General features: G+C 51.7%; 1 pseudogene; it reads left to right on the top strand.

Moving 5' to 3' along the window:
• Positions 1-154: 154 nt before the first annotated feature.
• Positions 155-1,450, top strand: LOC118728197 (annotated as a pseudogene).
• Positions 1,451-19,585: the final 18,135 nt, after the last annotated feature.

Here is a 19,585-nt window from a genome sequence, read left to right as displayed (position 1 = left end):
CCCTATGAACAATGGAAAATAGGGTCCCATATTGAACTCAGGTTGCAAGAGGCAAGTCCAGTGTCAAAATGGAGGTAAAACCACTTCCTGGTTGCCCCCAGCCTGACTCCAACCGCTGGGGTTCTGGGGAGGTGGGCAGGGAAGTAAGGCCATGATGGAGCCTAAGGAACCAGAGCAGTTGAGAAAACTGTTTATTGGTGGTCTGAGCCTTGAAACTACACACGACAGTATAAGAGAACAATTTGAGAAATGGGGCACACCCACTAACTACAGGGTAACAAACAAAATGTTACCTGGACTTTTGTTTTGTAACTTACTCTTGTGTTGAAGAGGTGGATGCAACAATGTGTGCCTGACCACACGAGGTTGATGGGCTTGTAGTGGAACCAAAGAGAGCTGTTTCTAGAGGGGATTCTGTAAAGCCTGATGCCCATCTAACAGTGAAGAAAATTGTTGGTGGTATTAAAGAAGATACACAAGAATATAATTTGAGAGACTACTTTGAAAAGTACGGCAAGATTGAAACCATTGAAGTTATGGAAGACAGGCAGAGTGGTGGGGAGAGGATTTGCTTTTGTAATTTTTGACAATCATGATATAGTTAATAAAATTGTTGTTCAGAATAACCCCAGTGTTAATGGGCATAATTGTGAAGTGAAAAGGGCCTTTTAAAAAATGTTTATATTAATTACAGAGAGGAAGGGAGAGGGAGAGAGAGAGAGAAACATGAATGATGAGAGAGAATCATGGATTGGCTCACTCCTGCACCCCCCACAGAGGATCAAGCCTGCAACCGGAACAAGTGCCCTGACCAGGAATTGAACCATGACTGTCTGGTTCACAGGTCGACGCACAACCACTGAGCCATGCCAGCCAGGCAAAAAGGCCCTTTCTAAACAAGAAATGCAGTCTGCTTGATCGCACAGGCCGTGGAGGTGGATCTAGCTACTTCATGGTGGTGGAGGAAACTTTGGAGATGGTGGAGATAACTTTGGCAGTGGTGGAAACTTTGGTGGAAGAGGAGGCTATGGTGGAGGAGGTGGCAGCAAAGGTAGTTATGGAGGAGATGATGGCGGATATAATAGATTTGGAGGTGATGGTGGAGACTATGGCAGTGTTGCTGATTATGCTAGGAGAGAAAGCTATGGAAGTGTTGGTGAACCAAGATATGGAAATCAAAGTGCTGGATATGGTGGCGGTGGTGGAGGATATGATGGTTACAACAAAGGGGGAAATTTTGGTGGTAACTATGGTGGTGTTGGGAGCTCTAATGATTTTGGAAATTACAGTGGACAACAGCAATCAAATTATGAACCCATAAGGGGGCAGTTTTGGTGGAGGAAGCTCTGGCATCCCCTGTGGTGGTGGTTATGGATCTGGTGGTGGAAGTGATAGATATAGTAGCAGAAGGTTCTAAAAACTCAGCAGAAAAGAGCTACAGTTCTTAGCAGGAGAGCTGCAGGTTACTTTTGAGGCAGTTATCCCAAATGCATTGGAGGAACTGTAAAACTCTGCCACAGAAGGAACAATGATTCATAATCGGAAAAAGTTACTGTAGCTTAAACAGGAAACTAGCCATAGTTTGCAAAAAGGGCACATCTTTACTCTTGTTTAAATCTACTTTTCTGTCCTTCGGGAATTTAAAAGTTTTCCTCATGACATTTTTCATGGTTTTTTTTTTTTCCACATTACTCCTCTGAGTATATAATCTATGATTAGTGATTAAAAAAATCCTGTGTATTTTTATTTTTAACAGGATATTTATTTGTGGAATTAGCTTGTAAAAATATTGTTAAAGTCCTTGATTGTCAAGAATTTCTCAGTATCAGTCCATGTTATATTTTCCATATTATAGTCAACCCTAGGAAAGGTTAAAGCATTTTGAAGCATACCACTCCAAGTGTTGGATTTTTGAGAACTAAGTGGATAAAAAAAGTTATATATCTCAGAAATGTTTTCCCCCCTTATGTGCACTGTTGCAAGCATAGTTGAAATGTCACTGATTATTTTAATGCCTTGTTGGAATGATAGTGAAACCCTTAAATTGCCCTTTAAAAAAAAAACAAAACTTTTTTTTCCTGTTATTGATTTCAAAGAGGAGGGGAGAAGGAGATAGAAACATCAATGATGAGAGAGAATCATTGATTGGCTGCCTCCAGCACATTCCCTACTGGGGATCGAGCCCGGAACCCAGGCACGTGCCCTTGACCAGAATCGAACCTGGGACCCTTCAGTCCGCAGGCCAATACTCTATCCATTGAGCCAAACCAGCCAGGGCTAAAAAAACAAACTTATAAGATTGTAAACTTTTAAAAGTTAATATTAAAGGGGAAAGAGTCTGTCTGTGACTTTATTAAGCCAGAAAGTAGGTCCTGATCCACACAAACACATGGTCCCTACCCATGGCTGTGAGCCAGGTGGTCTCAATGTGTTCTTTTGCCTGAAGCTAACGCTGGTCCATAATGAAGATAAAAAATACAAACCACCTGCTTGAGTTCCCACGTGTCTTTCCAAACAGGAAAAACTTGATGTCAACTGGAAGCCAGGGAAGTAGGGGATCAATTGAGCATTGTGGACAAGAAATTTTGACAATATACTTTGATGCAGTGACTCCAAAAGATAATGGATATCTCAATAAATTCATAATGAAAGGTATAGACACACTTATTTATATGTAAGTAGAATTAGGCCCAGCTGGCGTGGCTCAGTGGTTGAGCTTCAACCTGTGTACCAGGAGGTGACAGTTTGATTCCAGATCAGGGCGTATGTCCAGGTTGCAGGCTCGATCCCCAGTGTGGGGTGTGCAGAAGGCAGCTGATCAATGATTCTCTCTCATCATTGTTGTTTCTATCTCTCTCTCCCTCTCACTTCTTCTCTGAAATTAATTTTAAAAATATATTTAAAAAACAACTGTGGAACTTATAACCCAGATATTAAAGAGGATTAAAAGAGAAGAAACTAAAATACACTTGCATTATCCTTCCTTTTCATGGGCTGCTAAAATTGATAAACATCTCTGCTGAAACAAAAGGTTGCCAAATGCTGATCATTTTCTTCTTTTAAATTTTTTTTTATTGATTATGATATCACATAATTGTCCTCATCCCCCCATTTCCATCCCAAACCCTTCCCCACATATGCCCCCACCCCCCTGTTGTCCATGGCCACTGGCTAGGCCCATATGCATGCGCACAAGTCCTTTGGTTGATCATTGATCATTTTCTTCTTGAAAGCCTTCCATTGATATTATTGGTGCTCTTATGATACACTGACTAACCTTTCACTGGCAATAAAAAATAAAAAATGATACAAACGTAAAATGTTTTTAAAAGAAAAAAGCTTGTTCTAACATTGCATTAAGGGTAGGGCTTTTTATACTTGTTTATACTTGTGTTAAAAGTGGAAGAAATCGTGAACCTTCTCCAATTCTATAGTTCCTTTCTGTGATTCCCGTAGGGAACCCAAACTCCTTCACCTAAGCCATCTGGAAAACCTTCATTATGGCCTCTCAGTGACTTTTGAGCATGCCTCCTTGAGAATGTAGCCCCCCAGCACTGGCTGGGAGTAGCTTGGACTCTGCCCAAGCCAGTGTGTTTCCTGAAGTCTCATATAAACCTCTTCTTTTAAAGATATAGCCACCCTTGGCTGAGGAGCCAATGGGACAAAGCTACCACCTGTGGGATTATGGCTGAATGCCTCCAAGTCAGAATCCATCCCTGATACTCCCCCACCCCCACCCCCACCCCCACCCCAGCAGAATGATAAGGCAGCGCCTTGGAGCCTCGCTTGACCCTATTGACCTCAGTTGGCCTGCATTGGCCTTGGATAGTTGGTCCCCCACTGTTCTGATTCCGGGTATGGGGAGCAGAGAGCCCTTCTTCCTGGAAACTAGTGTGTTGAGACTGGAAAGGAGCTGCCCCCTCGCCCTTAAGGCAACCTTCCTTCCTGAGGAACCTGGTACTAAGCCATTCAGTAGATGACCTGCTTCTGGGTCAGGGTTTCTACATAGAGCAGCTCCCTTGCTGCGATCTATTGAAAGTCAGCCCTCCACACAAGGGTTTGTTAAAAAATAAAAAATAAAAAAAATCTAGCCACCCATAAGATCAGGTCCACTTCTAGGTGCCTCCATGAAGAGCTATTGGTTTTTGGTCACCAAGGCAGGTTAAATGGACCTACCAGGAATGAGTTTCTGCTCCATGGAGCCCCTCAAACTGGCCAACAAGTTGAGCTGCCACATTGGAGAGAGATTGGTTAAGGGTTGGCATTCTTTTTTTTCAGTGAAGGTAGAGGGAAAGGATTGGAGGAGGGCAGGTTAGTGTTTCTGGTGCAATACTGCCATCAAGCGGAACTTGTTTCTGATCCCATGAGTTTTGAATGCTTATTTTGGTTCAGAGGAGCAGATAAGACTTTTGACCCTCCTTCACTCCACACCTCCTCCCCAAGCTCCAAAGCTCTGCAAGCCTTGGTCAATATGTGGCTGAGTTGCAAGGGTCTGGTAACTGGCAGGCCCAGCACAAGAAGCTGAGCCTTGGGAACCTGCTGGTCGCCATGTCTGGGCTGCACTGGCAGAGACAGCACTGTTAGGAGCCCAGAAGCTACACCCAGGGGCTGTGGGCATTTGGTCCCTTGTACTCAGAGTAAGAGGACACTCGGCACCAGGCAGGCTTTGGGCTCTGGAAGCCTCTTTTGAATTCCATGCTGGCCAGCCACAAGCGATTGGCAACTTAGGTGGAGGTGGGATCCATGGTGTCCTGTCTGGCTCTGGGGATCCAGTACAGAGCCTGACGTCACCTTGAACTACCTGGATCACATACACACACCCACCTGACCCTCCTTACCCCCCAATTCATTCTTGAGGTCAGTCAGTCATTGCCTTGTTGTGCCAGAGCAGCCTGAGACAGCCTGGCCTATTGTGCAGTTGGGACACAGGTTGACAGTTTTTTCCTTTGCAAAGGGCGGAGGGAAGAGCACAGATTAGCATTTGTGGTGCAATACTGCCATCAAGCGGAAATGTTTCTGCTCCCGCAAGCGCCTTGCTGTCCCTGCCCTAGAAGGAGAGTGAAGCCTGGCACAGGGGGGCAACAATCGGGATCCTGGGAGGTCGAGAGCTTGACCAGGCACTGTGGCTTCCCCAGGAAGCTGTCGAGGTGGGATTCCCGAGGACAAGGTGCCCAATCCCAGTGCCCCTGACCCTTGCTCACAGGAAGCCAATGCGCCCTAGGGACCAAGGCGGCCGCCATGACTGGGCGGGACAAAGGAAGCTGTTACTGCTGTTGGGACAGAGCCCTTGTCTAAAGGCCTATGGGCATTTGGCCAGGTGGCCCTTGTTATTGGGAAGGAGGGAACAAAGGAGCGGCCCTGGCCAGGGCCACTTTCCCACCCTCCAGCCCCTACAGAGCGGGCACAGGAGTTCCTTGGAAGTTGGCCACCTTAGTGGCGGGACAGTGCCATTCTCAGGAAGCACACATGGAACCCCGCCTTACTGGAGCCATGAGACCCATGGAGGCCCTCACCCAGATGAAGGAGGCACGGCAGAGGGAATCCTTAACCGTGAATCCAAGTGTGGCAGGCATTGGGCCATCTCTAGGGTTCTCCAGGATTCCAACCCAGGCTCGCCCCCAAGGATACCGGATGCACATCCCTGAAGGGAGTGGACCTTTGGTAAACCAGGGAACAGAACCGAGCTTAGTGGAAAGATGGCCGGCCTTACTTGGCAGACTTAGGCATTCTTGGCCACCTGCCATCAAGAGCCCCTGAGCAGCACTTGAACGAGGAAAAGGATCGGCCCTGGCTTGCACTCACCCCTGACTCTCCAGGTCTCCACCGAAGCAAGACCAAGAGTGAAGGTGCTGCCTCCAGCTCAAAGCAGTTGGGTTGGCAGAAAGGAAAGCACCCGTTCCTCCCAAGTCTGTGTGTGTGGTTGTGTGTGTGTGCGTGTGTGCGCATGCCTATATATATGTGTGTGTTGGTGCGCCCCTAGGCACTGGGCCTTCTGGAGGAGAAGTGAGGGAAACGGACTTCTAAAACCTCTATCCACAGAATGAGTTCCCTGTCCATAGGGATTCTAGCCCGCTGTGACCAGATCCCAGGGGACTCGCAGTGCCCAGGAGACAGGGGCACTCTCTGTCCCTGGGAACAGGAAGGGCCCATGTGGGACGCTGTGTGTCCAGAGACACAGGATCTCTTTTAGGCACAAGCCCAAAAATGCCACAGACATAACTTCACTCTAAGCTGCCATGCCCCTGCTGCCCTCTGCCTGGTCTGGGACCAGCAACCCTGAAGGCAGGAGCGCCAGTGCCTGCACAAGGGCCAGGGGGAAATGCTCCAGGGGGCCAGGAAGAAGCTGTCCCTCACATGGCTGCAGCCTGCTCCCCTTTCCCAATCTTCTTGGTGGTCAGGTCCCAGGCTTCCACAGGGCGCCCCCAGCAGGGAGCCCACGGGTGGACCTGGCTCCCCCAGCAGCACCAGCCTCTAGGACACAGGCCCCTGTAGGAGCTGCGGCTGCAGAGCTGAGAACATGGCTGCCGCCGAGGCCACGCCCCTCAGCCCTGGAGAACCAGAGCGCCCAGCTGAGGAAGCTCTGCTGCTTCCAGGGCCCCCCTGTCTCTTCCTTAGCCACTGTAAAGGTGTGCGGGCCACCCAGACCCGCTCCACAATGCTCTGTGGTCCCCAGCCTGCCTGCCAGCCTCAATGCCAGCAGGTCTTTCCCAGCGGATCCCCAGGCGCAGGCGCCCTGTGCTGCAGGCCCTGGTCTAAAAGGATTCCGCTGGGTGGCACTGTGGCTCCACAGATCCCTCACTGTCCGGGATCTTGGCTTCTCCCTCCGCCCTTTGTGGATCAAAAAAGGCCCAGGGAGGCTCCACCACCCTTACAAAGCCAACCGGCCCCATTGCCTGTCCTGGGGTGTTGGGGGACCCATATTTCTGTCTTTGGGGTACTTGTTGTCAGGAGGAAGGGGCCTGGAAAGGCCACCAAAGCAGTTCTGGCATCTGGGATCCCTCTCCACATCTCCCTGGGCATCCGTGTCTGCCCCTGCACCACCACCCCCCCCACCCCCCAGTGCGTGGGACCTGTCCTCTATGCCCACTGGCACAAGGCTATCCTATGGAGTCGTCGTCTTTTTTTTTTTTTAAATCAATCTTTATTGTTCATATTATTTCAAAGGTTCCTCATTTCTTCCCCCCTCCACCAGGTTCCCACCCCACCCTCTGCCCCCTCCCCACCCCCCATTGTCCTCATCCATAGGTGCACAGTTTATGTTCAGTCTCTTGCTCCCTCCCTTTCCCCTGAGAACAGTGAGTCCACTCCCCTCCCATATCTCCATGGAGTCGTCGTCTTCTACTGACAGGCCAGACCTGGTATGAGTACTCCGGACACACAGGACATGTGTTCCCAGCTGGCCCTGCACACGAGACCTACACTTCCCCTCTTCTCCTGGAACCTGGCTTCTCTTCTGCTCTCCTCAGGCCCCCCTGGGTCAGGTTCCAGGGCTCACTCTCCCAGGCCCCTCCCTGCCACCCGGTATTTCAGGAGGTCATTCCTAGCATGGGCTCGCCAGTTGAATGCGGGGGGGGGGGGGGGGGGGGGGGGGGGGTTGGTGGTGGTGGTGGTGGTGGTGGTGGTGGTGGTGTTTGGTCCAGGGACATGACGGAGAAACCAGCTGTTCCATCCATCATAAATGGAATGGCCTAGGAGAGGGCCCTCATTTCAGTAGCCCCTTCTTGGAAGTTCACTTTGGTGGTGTATGTTGTGCACTCTACCTGGATCACACACACCCGCCACCCTCACATTCATTAATGTTATCAGTCATTCATTCATCCCCCGCAGCCCCTGGTGCAAGTGTTCGTTCTTGCGCGCATGCATCCTTTCCTTAATTCTTGAATACAAATGTAGCAGTCACTACACACATGTGTGTCACGAGTGTATGGGCGTGTGCATACCTGTGTGGTCTGTTTCCCATCTCGCATCCCTTTCCTAGTGACCCCGGCCATGCCCCTATAGATAATAATTCCTCCTTAAGAACACAAAACAAATGCCACTCACAGTGAGGGCACCCACCTTGTCCCTCTGTCCGACAAGCACCCTGTACCAGAGCGAACCCCAGTTCCGTGTTGCATCCCTCGAGTGCTTCTGGGGCTGAGGGCAGCGCGCAAACTCCAAGGGTCCACTGCACTGGGCCTGTGTCCCAGTGTATGGTTCGGCTGGTCATGACACATGTGCAGAGTGGGCCTCTGGTCCCACTGCCCATTGCTCTCCCATCTGTTTGGTGACAGCTAGCCGGGCTGGGGTGGCCTTATCCCTACATCGGTGTAGGAGCCAAGGGCATTTCATCATTTCATGGGTCCCTTCTCTTCGGACAGCAGGTTCCCCTGGCTCTCCTGCTCTCTCTTCTGTCTTCCCCTCAACTGGCGAGGAGGCGGCTTCCGGACCTGGAGGTACCGCAGTGTCAGTGTGCGTGACCAGCGTCTGCTCGACGGAAAAAGGTTGGTACTGTGTCACCTTGGCCCATCTAGGGATAGATGCTCTCCTCCCAGGAGGGCAGGTCAGTCCCATGGAACTGTGTGGGGCCAGAAAGTAGATGGCTTGTGCCTGTTTACATGCCATTCGGACCAGTTGCTGGACTGTTGAGGTCTGGGCCTGGGCCTGTCTCAGGCCTCAGCTCCATCAAGCCAGCCTTCACTGACATGACCTTTGGTGTCTCCCCACCTGGTCCAGAAGCAGCAGTCCTGGCCCCACGCGGGAACCTTCCCAGTCCAGGAGGCCGCTCTGTGGAGTAGAGCCAGGCTCTGGAGGCCTTTTGCCTCTTGTTGCATGACTGCTGCCCTCTGTCCACATTGGCCTCGTCCTGTAGTCAGTCTCCTGTTGGCCTTTGGGCCCAGTTCACTGAACCTTGAGCCTGCCCCAGGCCAGGGAGCACTCGGGCACTGGTCCTGCAGGAATAGTGGGAGGGTGTGCTGCTTGTGGGGGTCGGGTGGGCATGGTGGGGGGGGGGGTTGAAGGTGGGGGGATGAAGCAGGTGTGTGGTGACCCCTGGCATCCTCTCACTGGAGACCAAGCAGAAGGGCCAGCCCTGTGGTAACTGGTGAGTATGCCCCATTGAGAAGCTGCCCCATTCCTTCCACACAAACCACAACGACACACACACTAGCTGTGGGCAGCTTGGGGGACTGTGTGTGTGACTTCCCTGGAGCCTCGGGTCAAGGTTGTAAGGAGTACCAGGACTGCTAAAGTTAGAACTGTGGGTACCCACAGGTCTGCCCCCAGAGTGCCTGGATGGGGAGTTGCTGCTTTGGGGTCAGGAAAAGGCCTCAGAGGAACCCTACCCAGTGGAAGCCCTGCAGGGTGGAGCCCAGACCTGGAAGCACACACCCACCCTCACAGTGGGGTTCCTTGTATTTGAGTGGTGCCCTCCTGCCAACCCATTCATTCCTGGAAACTCTGAGGTCTTTTGCTTTTGCTGAGGCCTTCTGGGTGAGCTTGTCTAGATACCCAGCTTTGTGACCCTGGTAGTGTGGAGCAGTACACCCCTTCCTTGGCCTTGTTTATTTTTAAAGCCTACCCCTTCCTGTAGCGTGCCATGAATGGATTGTGGACCCATTTCTCCCAGAATGTCTGGATTGGAAATGGGTGCTCAAGAAGGGCCACTCTCCCTTGTTGGGCCCCAGAAGCCTGAGCCAGCCTGGCCAGTTGTGAGGTTGGGACATAGCTTTATACTTTTTTCCTTCGCGAAGGGTGGAGGGAAGAGCACAGGTTAGCATTTGTGGTGCAATACTGCCATCAAGCGGAAAGGCTTTGCTCTCCCGCGAGCCCCGCGCTGTCCCTTCCAGGGGAGGAGAGTGAGGCCTGGCACAGGGGGACAGGGGTTGCGATCTCGGAGGTCAACAGCTTGGTGACGCACTGGGGTTTCCCCAGGAAGCTGTGGAGCTGGGCTTTGTGAGGACAAGGCCCCCAGCCCAGGCCCCTGGCTCACAGGAAGCTAAGGCGCTCTGGGGACCAAGGCGGCCGCCATTACTGGGCGGGGCATAGGAAGCTGCTATTGCTGCTACTGTGACAAGAGCCCTGTCCAGGGACCTGTGGGCATTTGGTCAGGTGCCCCTTTTCCTTGGGAGGGAGGTAACACAGGTGAGGCCTAGACCAGGGCCACTTCTCCACCCTCCAGCCCCTACAGAATGGCACTGGTTTCTTGGGAGTGGCCGCCTCAGAGGCCAGATAGTGCCATTCTCAGGGAGCACACATGGAACACCGCCTTCCCTGAGCCATGGGACCCAGCAAACCAGCGACCTAGCGGGTGCCAGCAGAGCCCAGAAGGCAGCGCCCCTCACCGAGCAGGCCCTCACCCAGACGAAGGAGGCAGGGCAGAGGGAGTCCTAAACCTGCAAATCCAAGTGTGGCAGGCATGGGGCCATCACTGGGGGTCTCCAGGATTCCAGTGCAGGCCCGCCCCCAAGGATCCCAGATGTACCTCTCGGAAGAGGGGAACTTCTGTAAACTGGGAGTAGAACCGAGCTGAGAGGACAGATGGCCGGCCATACAATGGCAGACTTGGGCATTCTTGTCCACCTGCCATCAAGAGCCCCTGAGCAGCACTTGGAGGAGGAGAAGGAAGGGCCCTGGCTTGCACTCACCCCTGACTCTCCAGGTCTCCATGGAAGCAAGACCAAGTGTGAAGATGCTTCCTCCAGCCCAAAGCAGTTGGATTGGCAGAAAGGAATGTGTCGACCCCTCCCGTCCCCTCCCCTACTCCCCATTGTCCACCTGCCCACCACAGAGGAATCCCCTCTGCCAAAGCCAAGAATGAAGAGAATTCCCATCTAGAGAACCCGCTGAGGTGGCTCGTTTGTGGCCCCTGGCGAGCTCTTCCCTGCTGCGGGTCAGCTGGTATCTGGGAGCTGGTGTCCAGGTTCAGCTCCTGCCTGAGCTCACACCCTTTGCTTTCATGTCTCCAGGAAGGGTGCCAAAACGTGCTCCCTTGCTCCCTGTCCCTTCTTTTCTCAGTCGTGAGTGCCCCGACCTTTCGCCAAGCGGACTTAGGTCTTGTGCGGGCAGAGGCCCTGTAGGCCAGCGTCCTGAGCTGAACCGTGCCGGGTCCGGACCTACGTGTTGCAATTGGCCTTCAGCCCCAGGGGGTCTTAGTGTGCCCTTGTGGCCAGGACCAATGGCTGCATCTCCACATCAAGGACCTGCCTGGCGGAACATGGACACGCTGCCCAAGTCTGTGTGTGTGCTTCTGTGTGTGTGTGTGTGTGTGTGTGTGTGTGTATGTGTGTGTGTGTGTATGCGTGCGCGCGCATAGGCCTATGTATGTGTGTGTTGGTGCGCCTCTGAGAGGCAAGGAGCTTCTAGGCACTGGGCCTTCTCGAGGAGAAGTGAGGGAAATGGATCTTGATCACCTTAATCGACAGAATGCAGTCCCTGTCCTCACAGGGACCCTAGCCCGCTGTGACCTCATTAGAGGGGATACATGCAAGCAGTGCCCAGTGGATCAAGAAGATCCTGTGTGGGATGGTCTGTGTCCTGGGATGCAGGCTCTCTTTTAGGCGCAAGCCCCAAAATGCCACATACACCTCTTCACTCTAAACTGCCCTTTATCTGCTGAAACCGGTTTGGCTCAGCAGTAGAGTGTTGGTCTGCGGACTGAAAGGTCCCGCGTTCGATTCCAGTCAAGGGCATGTACATTGGTTGCGGGCACATCCCTGGTAGGGGATGTGCAAGAGGCAGCTGGTCGATGTTTCTCTCTCATCGACGTTTCTAGCTCTCTATCTCTCTCCCTTCCTCTCTGTAAAAAGTCAATAAAATATATTTTTAAATAAACTGCCCTTCATCTGCTAGCCTCTGCCTCATCTGGGACCACCACAGCAGGCACTGGCGCCTGTGTGAGCATGGGCACCAGTGTGCACAAAAGGGCCAGGGGGAAATGATCCAGGGGGCAGGAAGAGGCTGTCCCTCACAGGGCTGCTGCCTCCTCCCTTTTCACCTACCCCCTGGTGGTGAGGTCCCAGGCCTCCCAAGGGCACACCCCACAGATAGCCCACTGTTGGACCTGGCTCCCCCAGTAGCACCAGCCTCCAGGACAAAGGCCCCTGTAGGAGCTGGGGCTGCAGAGCTGAGAACATGGCTGCCGCCAAGGCCACGCCCCTCAGCCCTGGAGAACCAGAGCGCCCAGCTGAGAGAGCTCTGCTGCTTCTAGGGCTCCCCTGTCTCTTCCTTGGCCACTGAGCAGGTGTGCCATCCACCCAGACCCGTCCCATAATGCTCTGTGGTCCCCCGCCTGCCTGCCAGCCTGAATGCATGCTGGCCTTCCCTACCAGATCCCCAGACTAAGGGGCCCTGTGCTGCAGGCCCTGGTCAAAAAGGTTTCCGCTGGATGGCACTGTAGCTCCACAGATCCCTTACTCTCCAGGAGCCTGGCCTATCCCTCCGCCCTTCGTGGGTCAAAAAAAGGCCCAGGGAGGCTTACCAGCTTTCAAAGGCCACCCAGCTCCATTGGCTGTCCTGGGGTGTTGGTGAGCCTGCATCTCTGCTTTTGGGGTTCTTTTCAGGAGGAAGGGGCCTGGAAAGGCCACCAAAGCAGTTCTGGCATCTGGGATCCCTCTCCACATCTCCCTGGGCATCCGTGTCCACCCCCATACCCTGCCCTGCAAGGGGGACCTGTCCTCTCTGCTCACTGGCCCATGGCTATCCTCTGTGGTCTTCTTCTCTGACAGACAGGCCAGACCTGGTACGAGCAGTCCGGGCACAGGGGACATGTGTTCCCAGCTGGCCCTGCACACAGAGACCTGCACTTCCCCTCTTCTCCTGGAATCTGGCTTCTCTTCTGCTCTCCTCAGGCCCCCCTGGGTCAGGTCCCAGGGATCAGGCACCTGGGCCCCTACTCACCTCCAGGGATTTCAGGTGGTCACACATACTTTGGGTGCCCCATTTGAATGGTAGAGTGAGGTGTTGTGGTCCACAGAACCGATGGAGACACCCGTGGTTCCATCCATGAGTGGAATGAGCTAGGCAATGGCCATCTTTTCAATAGCCCCTTCTTGGAAGTTCCATTTGGCACTGTGTGTTGTGTACTCTACTTGGATTATACATACACACCACCCTCCCCGCCATTCATTCTTGGGGGGAGGGGGGTGTTGAGCACTCTACTTGGATCATACATACCCGCTCGCCCCCTTTTTCCCCAATTCATTAATGTAGTCAGTCAGTCATACATACCACTCGGCCCTTGTAGCAAGTGTTCATTCTTGCACATCTTCATCGGTTCGTTCATTCTTTTTTTTTTTTTTTAATAAATCTTTATTGTTCACATTATTACAAATGTTGCTCATTTTTTCCCCCTCCATTGCTCCTCTCCACCAGGTTCCCACCCCAACCTCTGCCTTTTCCCCACTCCCCATTGACCTCATCCATAGGTGCACAGTTTATGTTCAGTCTCCTCCCACAACCCCCTCTCCCCTTTTCCCTGAGAATCGTCAGTTCACTCCCCTTCCATACCTCTGATTCTATTATATTCACTAGTTAATATTGTTCATCAGATTTTTTAATTCCCTTGGTTTTTAGATTCACTTGTTGATAGTTACCTATTTGTTGTTCATAATTTTTATCTTTATTTTCTTCCTCTTCCTAAAGAACCCCCTTCAGCAATTCATATAATTCTGGTTTAGCAGTGATGAACTCCTTTAGCTTTTTTTTATTTGTGAAGCACTTTATCTGGCCTTTGATTCCGAGTTATAGCTTTGCTGGGTAGAGTAATTTTGACTGTTGGTTCTTGTTATTCATCACCTTGAATATTTCCTGCCATTCCCATCTGGCCTGCATGGTTTCTGTTGAGAATTCAGCTGACAGTCCTATGGGTGCTCCTTTATAGGTAACTATCTGTTTTTTTTCTTGCTGTTTTTAATATTCTCTCTTTTCTTTTGCTCTTAGAATTTTAATTGTGATGTGTCTTAGTGTGGTCCTCTTTGGATTCCTTTTATTTGGGGTTCTGTCCACTTCCTGGACTTGTAAGTCTTTCTTTCACAAGGTGGGGGAAGTTTTCTGTCACTATTTCTTCCAATATATTTTCAGTATCCTGCTCTCTCTCTCCTTCTGGGACCCCCCATAATTCTGATGTTGGTTCGCTTGAAGTTGTCCCAGAGGTTTCTTACACTATGTTCAACTTTCTGGATTCTCTTGTCTTCTTGCTTCTCCAGAGGAGTGTCCTTCCCCTCTTTGTGTTCCAAATCTTTGACTTGATTCTTGCAATCTTCCATTCTGTTTTTAGGACTCTGTATAACATTTTTTATTTCAGACAATGTATTCTTTATTTCTAGTTGATCCCTTTTCATATCCTCATAGGTCTCATTTATTTTATCGACCTTTTCTAGGAAATTCTTGAAAAACCTTATAAGCATGGTTTTGAACTCTATATCCAGTCGCTTCTTTTCCTCCATTTCTTTTGTTTGTGATATGTTTCCTTGTCTCGTCATTTTCACAGCTTCCCTGAATTGCTAAGGTGTCCTATATGGTTCAGTGGGTCAGCCTCCCAGTTACCTGCGGTGGACAGTCTTGGTGCACCCCTTTGTGGACCGTGTTGCAGTTAAGCCTTATTGTATTTAAGTCTTGATTGTTGTTGGTATCACTGGGAGGAACTGACCTCCAGGCCAATTGGCTGTGAGGATCAGCTGTATCTATGCCGGGAAACAGCCTTATTTGACTAGACTTGGAAAATTGCAAAAGCCTCTGTGCTCAGCTTGTATGGAGCGGAGTTTCCGGGTGAAGCCTACAGCCTTGGCTTCCGTCAGCCCAGCCCTATAAGGTTCCTGAGTCTCAGTGTTCCTCAGTGTCCTTTGGTACTCACTGCAAGCACCTCTGAGAGAAAGATGCCCTCGAGTTTTGCCTACTACCAGATAGTCTAGTCTCTCCCCCAATAAGCCCGGAATTGGGATTCAGTGCAATTGGAAGTGGGGTTGGAAGTGGGGTTTAGAGCCTCCGGAGCTTTTGTCTCCTTCTGGGTAGGGCAATCCAGAGGCACAGTCAACAGTCCGTCCTCTGCGCACATTAACGTGCACACATGTTATATTCTGTCTTTTGCTGCTCCACTCCCCTGAGTTTCCGCCTTATAGCCTAGATTCCTTTAGTAAGAGCCTGGATCCCCAAGGTCTCATCCAGAACTGAGGTTCAGTGCAGTCAGAACTGGAGTTCAGTGCAGCCCGGAGCTTTTATGTCCTTCCTACTAGGGAACACCAGACAGGCTCTCAGCTGCCCCCACTTCTCCTACTTCGTCCTCTCCCCGCACCCACACAGTGTCCCCGTACTTTAGGCTTTTATGGCTCCTCTGATATTCCTTCTGGTTTTCTCTTTCCTTCTAGTTGTAGAATTTCCAGTCAGTCATCTTTCCTGTAGTTCTGGATAATGTCCATTTTGTATTTTAGTTGTATTTTTTGAAATTGTTGTGCGAGGTTGCAGTTAGGTATTTACCTATGCCGCCATCTTAGTTTCTTCTTAAACGAATCACTTTTACCATTTGGTCCAGGGATGTCTTTCAGGTCATGCAGAATCTTTAACTTGGTTCGTTCATTCTTGAATACAAATCTAGCAGTCACTACACACATGTGTGTCACACATGTACGGATGTGTGCACACCTGTGTGGTCCGTTTCCCATCTCACATCCCGTTCCTGGTGACCCCAGCCATGGCCCTGTAGATAAGAGTTCCTCCCCAAGAACACAAATGCCCCTTACAGTGAGGGACCCACCTTGTTCCTGCGTTTTTCGACAGGCACCCTATGGCGGGGCAAACCGTAGTTCCATGTTGTTCCCTCCGGTGCTTCTGAGGCTGAGGGCAGACAGCAGGCTCCGTGGGTCCACTGCACTGGGCCTGTGTCCTAGCGTATGGTTCCGCTTGCTGTGACACACGTGTGCAGAGTGGACCTCTGGTCCCACCAACTGATGCTCTCCATCTGTTTGGTGACAGTTAGCCGGGCTGGGGTGACCTTGTCCCTTCCTTGGAGTAGGAATCAAGGGCATTTCATTTCATGGGTCCCTTCTCTTCGGACACCAGGTTCCCCTGGCTCTCCTGCTCTCCTCTCTTCTGTCTTTTGCCCAACCAGCCAGGAGACAGTCTTTGGACCGGGAGGGACCACAGTGTCAGTATGCGTGACCAGCATCCGCCCCAGGGAAAGAGGTTGGTACCGCATCAGGTGGACCCCTCCCAGAACAGATAGTCTCCTCCCAGGAGGGAAGGTCAGTCCCATGAAACTGACCAGAGAGGAGATGGCTGGTGCCTGTTACCTGCCATTCAGACCAGCTGCTGGGGGGTTGAGGTCTGGGTCTGGGCCTGTCTCAGGCTCAGCTACATAAAGCCAGCCTTTGCTGACATGACCTTTGAGTTTCCTCACCTGGTCCAGGAGAAGCAGCAGTCCTGGCCCCACGCGGGAACCTTCCCCGTATGGGCAGCAGCTCTGTGGAGGAGGGCCAGGCCCTGGAGGCCTTTTGCCTCTTGTTATGTGAGTGCTGCCCTCTGTCCACATTGGCCTCATCCTATAGTCTCCCGTTGGCCCTTGGGCCCAGCTCACTGAACCTTGAGCCTCCCCCAGGCCTGTGAGCACTTGGGCACTGGTGCTGCAGGAATAGTGGGAGGGTGTGCTGCTTGTGAGGGTCCGGTGGGCATGGTGGTGGGGGGAGTCGAGGATGTGGGGATGAAGCAGGTATATCACGACCCTTGGCATTTCCCCAACCCCCCCCCCCCCCGCCCCCGCTGGAGACAAAGCAGAGGCACTGGCCATGTAGTGACTGGGGATTATGCCCCATTGAGAAGGTGCCCCATTCTTGCCCCCTCTTCCACCCACACTAACTACCCTGTTTCTCCGAAAATAAGACAGTGTCTTATATTAATTTTTGCTCCCAAAGATGTGCTAGGTCTTATTTTCAGGGGATGTCTTATTTTTCCATGAAGAAGAATACGGTACACATTTACTGTTAAATGAAAATAAAGGAAATTTATTACCTGTATAGTATGATAGTACGGTAGTTGTCAACACAAACCAGACAAACTGTGAATCCTACAGTATCAAGAATTTACTCATTTATTCAATGACAATCCTGTCATCACCTTCTGGAACATCATCATAACAATCCAATTCCTGAATTTCCTGGTGAATTTCTTGTGATTCCATTTCTTTCAGAATCAGTGGACCAAGTCTCTCATATTTAGCCTAGGGGTGCCTTATTTTCAGGGGGATGCCTTATATTTCACTCAGAAGGAAACCTGTAAGTAGGTCTTATTTTCGGAGGATGTCTTATTTTCGGGGAAACACAGTACACAAACTAGCTGTGGGCCGTTTGGCGGATTGTGTGAGCAATTTCTTCATTTGGGATTGTAAGGGTGTACCTGGACTGCTAAAGTTATATCTGTGGGTACCCTCGCAGGGCCTGGATGGGGAATCTCTGTTTTCGGGTCAGTTAAAGGCCTGAGAAGAACCCTATCCTGAGGTGGGAGGCCCTGCAGGCTGGAGCCCCTAGACCTGGAGGCACACTTCACTCTTACAGTGGGGTTCCTTGTATTTCAGTGGTGCCCTTTTGCCAACCCATTCATTCCTGGGGACTCTGAGGTCTTTTGCTTTTGCTGGTGCCCTCTAGTTCAGCTTGTCAAAATACCCAGCTTTATGACCCTGGTAGTGTGGAGCAATACACCCCTTCCTTGGCTGCATTTATTTTTAAGGCCTACCCATTCCTATGGCGTGCCATGAATGGATCATGGACCCATTTCTTCCAGAATGTCTGGATTGGAAATGGGTGTTCAAGAAGGGCCACTCTTCCTTGTTGTGCCAGAGCATCCTTAGCCAGCCTGGGCTGTTGTGCAGTTGGGACACAGGTTAACAGTTTTTTCCTTCGCGAAGGGCGGAGGGAAGAGCACAGGTTAGCATTTATGGTGCAATACTGCCATCAAGCGGAAAGACTTTGTGCTCCCTCGAGCCCTGCGCAATGCCTTCCAATGGAGGAGAGTGAGGCCTGCCACAGGGGGATAGAGGTCGAGATCCCTGGAGTTATGGAGGTTGGCCAGGCACTGGGGGTTTCCCCAGGAAGCTGTTGCAGTGGGCTTTGTGAGGTCAAGGCACATGGCTCAGGCCCCTGGCTAACAGGAAGCCAAGGCGCTCTGGGGACCAAGGCGGCCGCCATGACTGGGCGGGACAAAGGAAGCTGCTATTGCTGCTGCTGGGACAGAGCTCTGTCCAGGGGCCTGTGGGCATTTGGTCAGGTTGCCCTTCTCCTAGGGAGGGAGGGAGCACAGGTGAGGACTAGGCCAGGGCTACTTCCCCACGTACCAGCCTCCTCCAGAGTGGACAATGGAGTTATTTAGAAAATGGTAACCTTAGTGGAGGGACAATACCATTCTCAGGGAGCACACATGGAACCCCGCCCTCTCGGAGGTACTTTACCCCGCAACCCAACAAGCTGGCAGGTGGCAGCAGAGCCCAGAAGGCAGCGCCCCTCACCGTGGAGGCCCTCCCTCAGATGAAGGAGGCAGGGTAGAGGGAGTCCTTTACCAGCAAATGAAAGTGTGGAAGGCAAGGAGGATCCAAGATGGCTGCACAGGTAAACACCTAACCACAGCTGCACACAACAATTTCAATAAAATACAACTAAAATAGAAAATGGACATTACCCAGAACTACAGGAAAGTTGACTGACTGGAAATTCTACAAGGAGAAGGAAAGAGAAAACCAGAAGGAAAAGCAGAGGAGCTGTAAAAGCCTAAGGTATGGAGACATGCTGTGCTTTGAGAGGATGGAGCCGGAGAGGAGGCGGCGGCTGAGTGCCTGGCTGTTGTTCCCTAGTGGGTAGGAGATAAAAGCTCCAGACTGTGCTGAACCCCAGACCCGACAGCACTGAACCCCAGTTCTAGGCCAGACCCTGGGGACCCAGACACATAAGAAGGGAGCCTGGGCTGTAAGGTGGAACCTCAGGGGAGCAGCAAAAGGCAAAGTCCCCGAAGGCATGCACATTAAACGCAGAGGACGGACCATTGACTCTGCTGCTAGATTGCCCTAACGGGAAGGAGACAAAAGATCCGGACTGTGCTGAGCCCCAGTTCCGACTGCACTGAACCCCAGTTCTAGGCCAGACCCCGGGGACCCAGGCTCATACAGAGGGAGCCTGGGCTGTAAGGCAGTAACACGGGGGAGTGGCGAAAGGAGGTCCCGGAAATGCACACATTGCCTGCAGAGAACGGGCATTTGACTGTGCCGCTGGATTGCCCATGCAGGAGGGAGACAGGGGCTCCAGACTGCTCTGAACCCCACTTCCAACCCCACTTTCCAACTGAACTAAACCCCAGTTCTGGGCTCATTGGGGGAGAGCCTAGACTATGTGGTAGCAGGCGATACTCGAGGGCATCTTTCTCTCAGAGGTGCTTACAACGAGTACTGAAGGACCCTGAGGAACACTGAGACTAAGGAGACGCATGGGTCATGGCTGACGGAAGCCAAGGCTGTAGGCTCCACCCCAAAACTCAGCCCCATCCAAGCTGAACACAGAGACTTTTAAGGCTACCAACTCAGGGAAACTGTGAAAATGCCGAGACAAGGAAATAGATCACAAACGAAAGAAATGGA

Source organism: Pipistrellus kuhlii, unplaced genomic scaffold, assembly GCF_014108245.1.
Source record: "Pipistrellus kuhlii isolate mPipKuh1 unplaced genomic scaffold, mPipKuh1.p scaffold_m20_p_29, whole genome shotgun sequence".
Lineage (NCBI taxonomy): Eukaryota > Metazoa > Chordata > Mammalia > Chiroptera > Vespertilionidae > Pipistrellus > Pipistrellus kuhlii.
The sequence above is the reverse complement of the archived record's forward strand: the minus strand, read 5'-3'. Positions and strand labels throughout refer to the sequence as shown.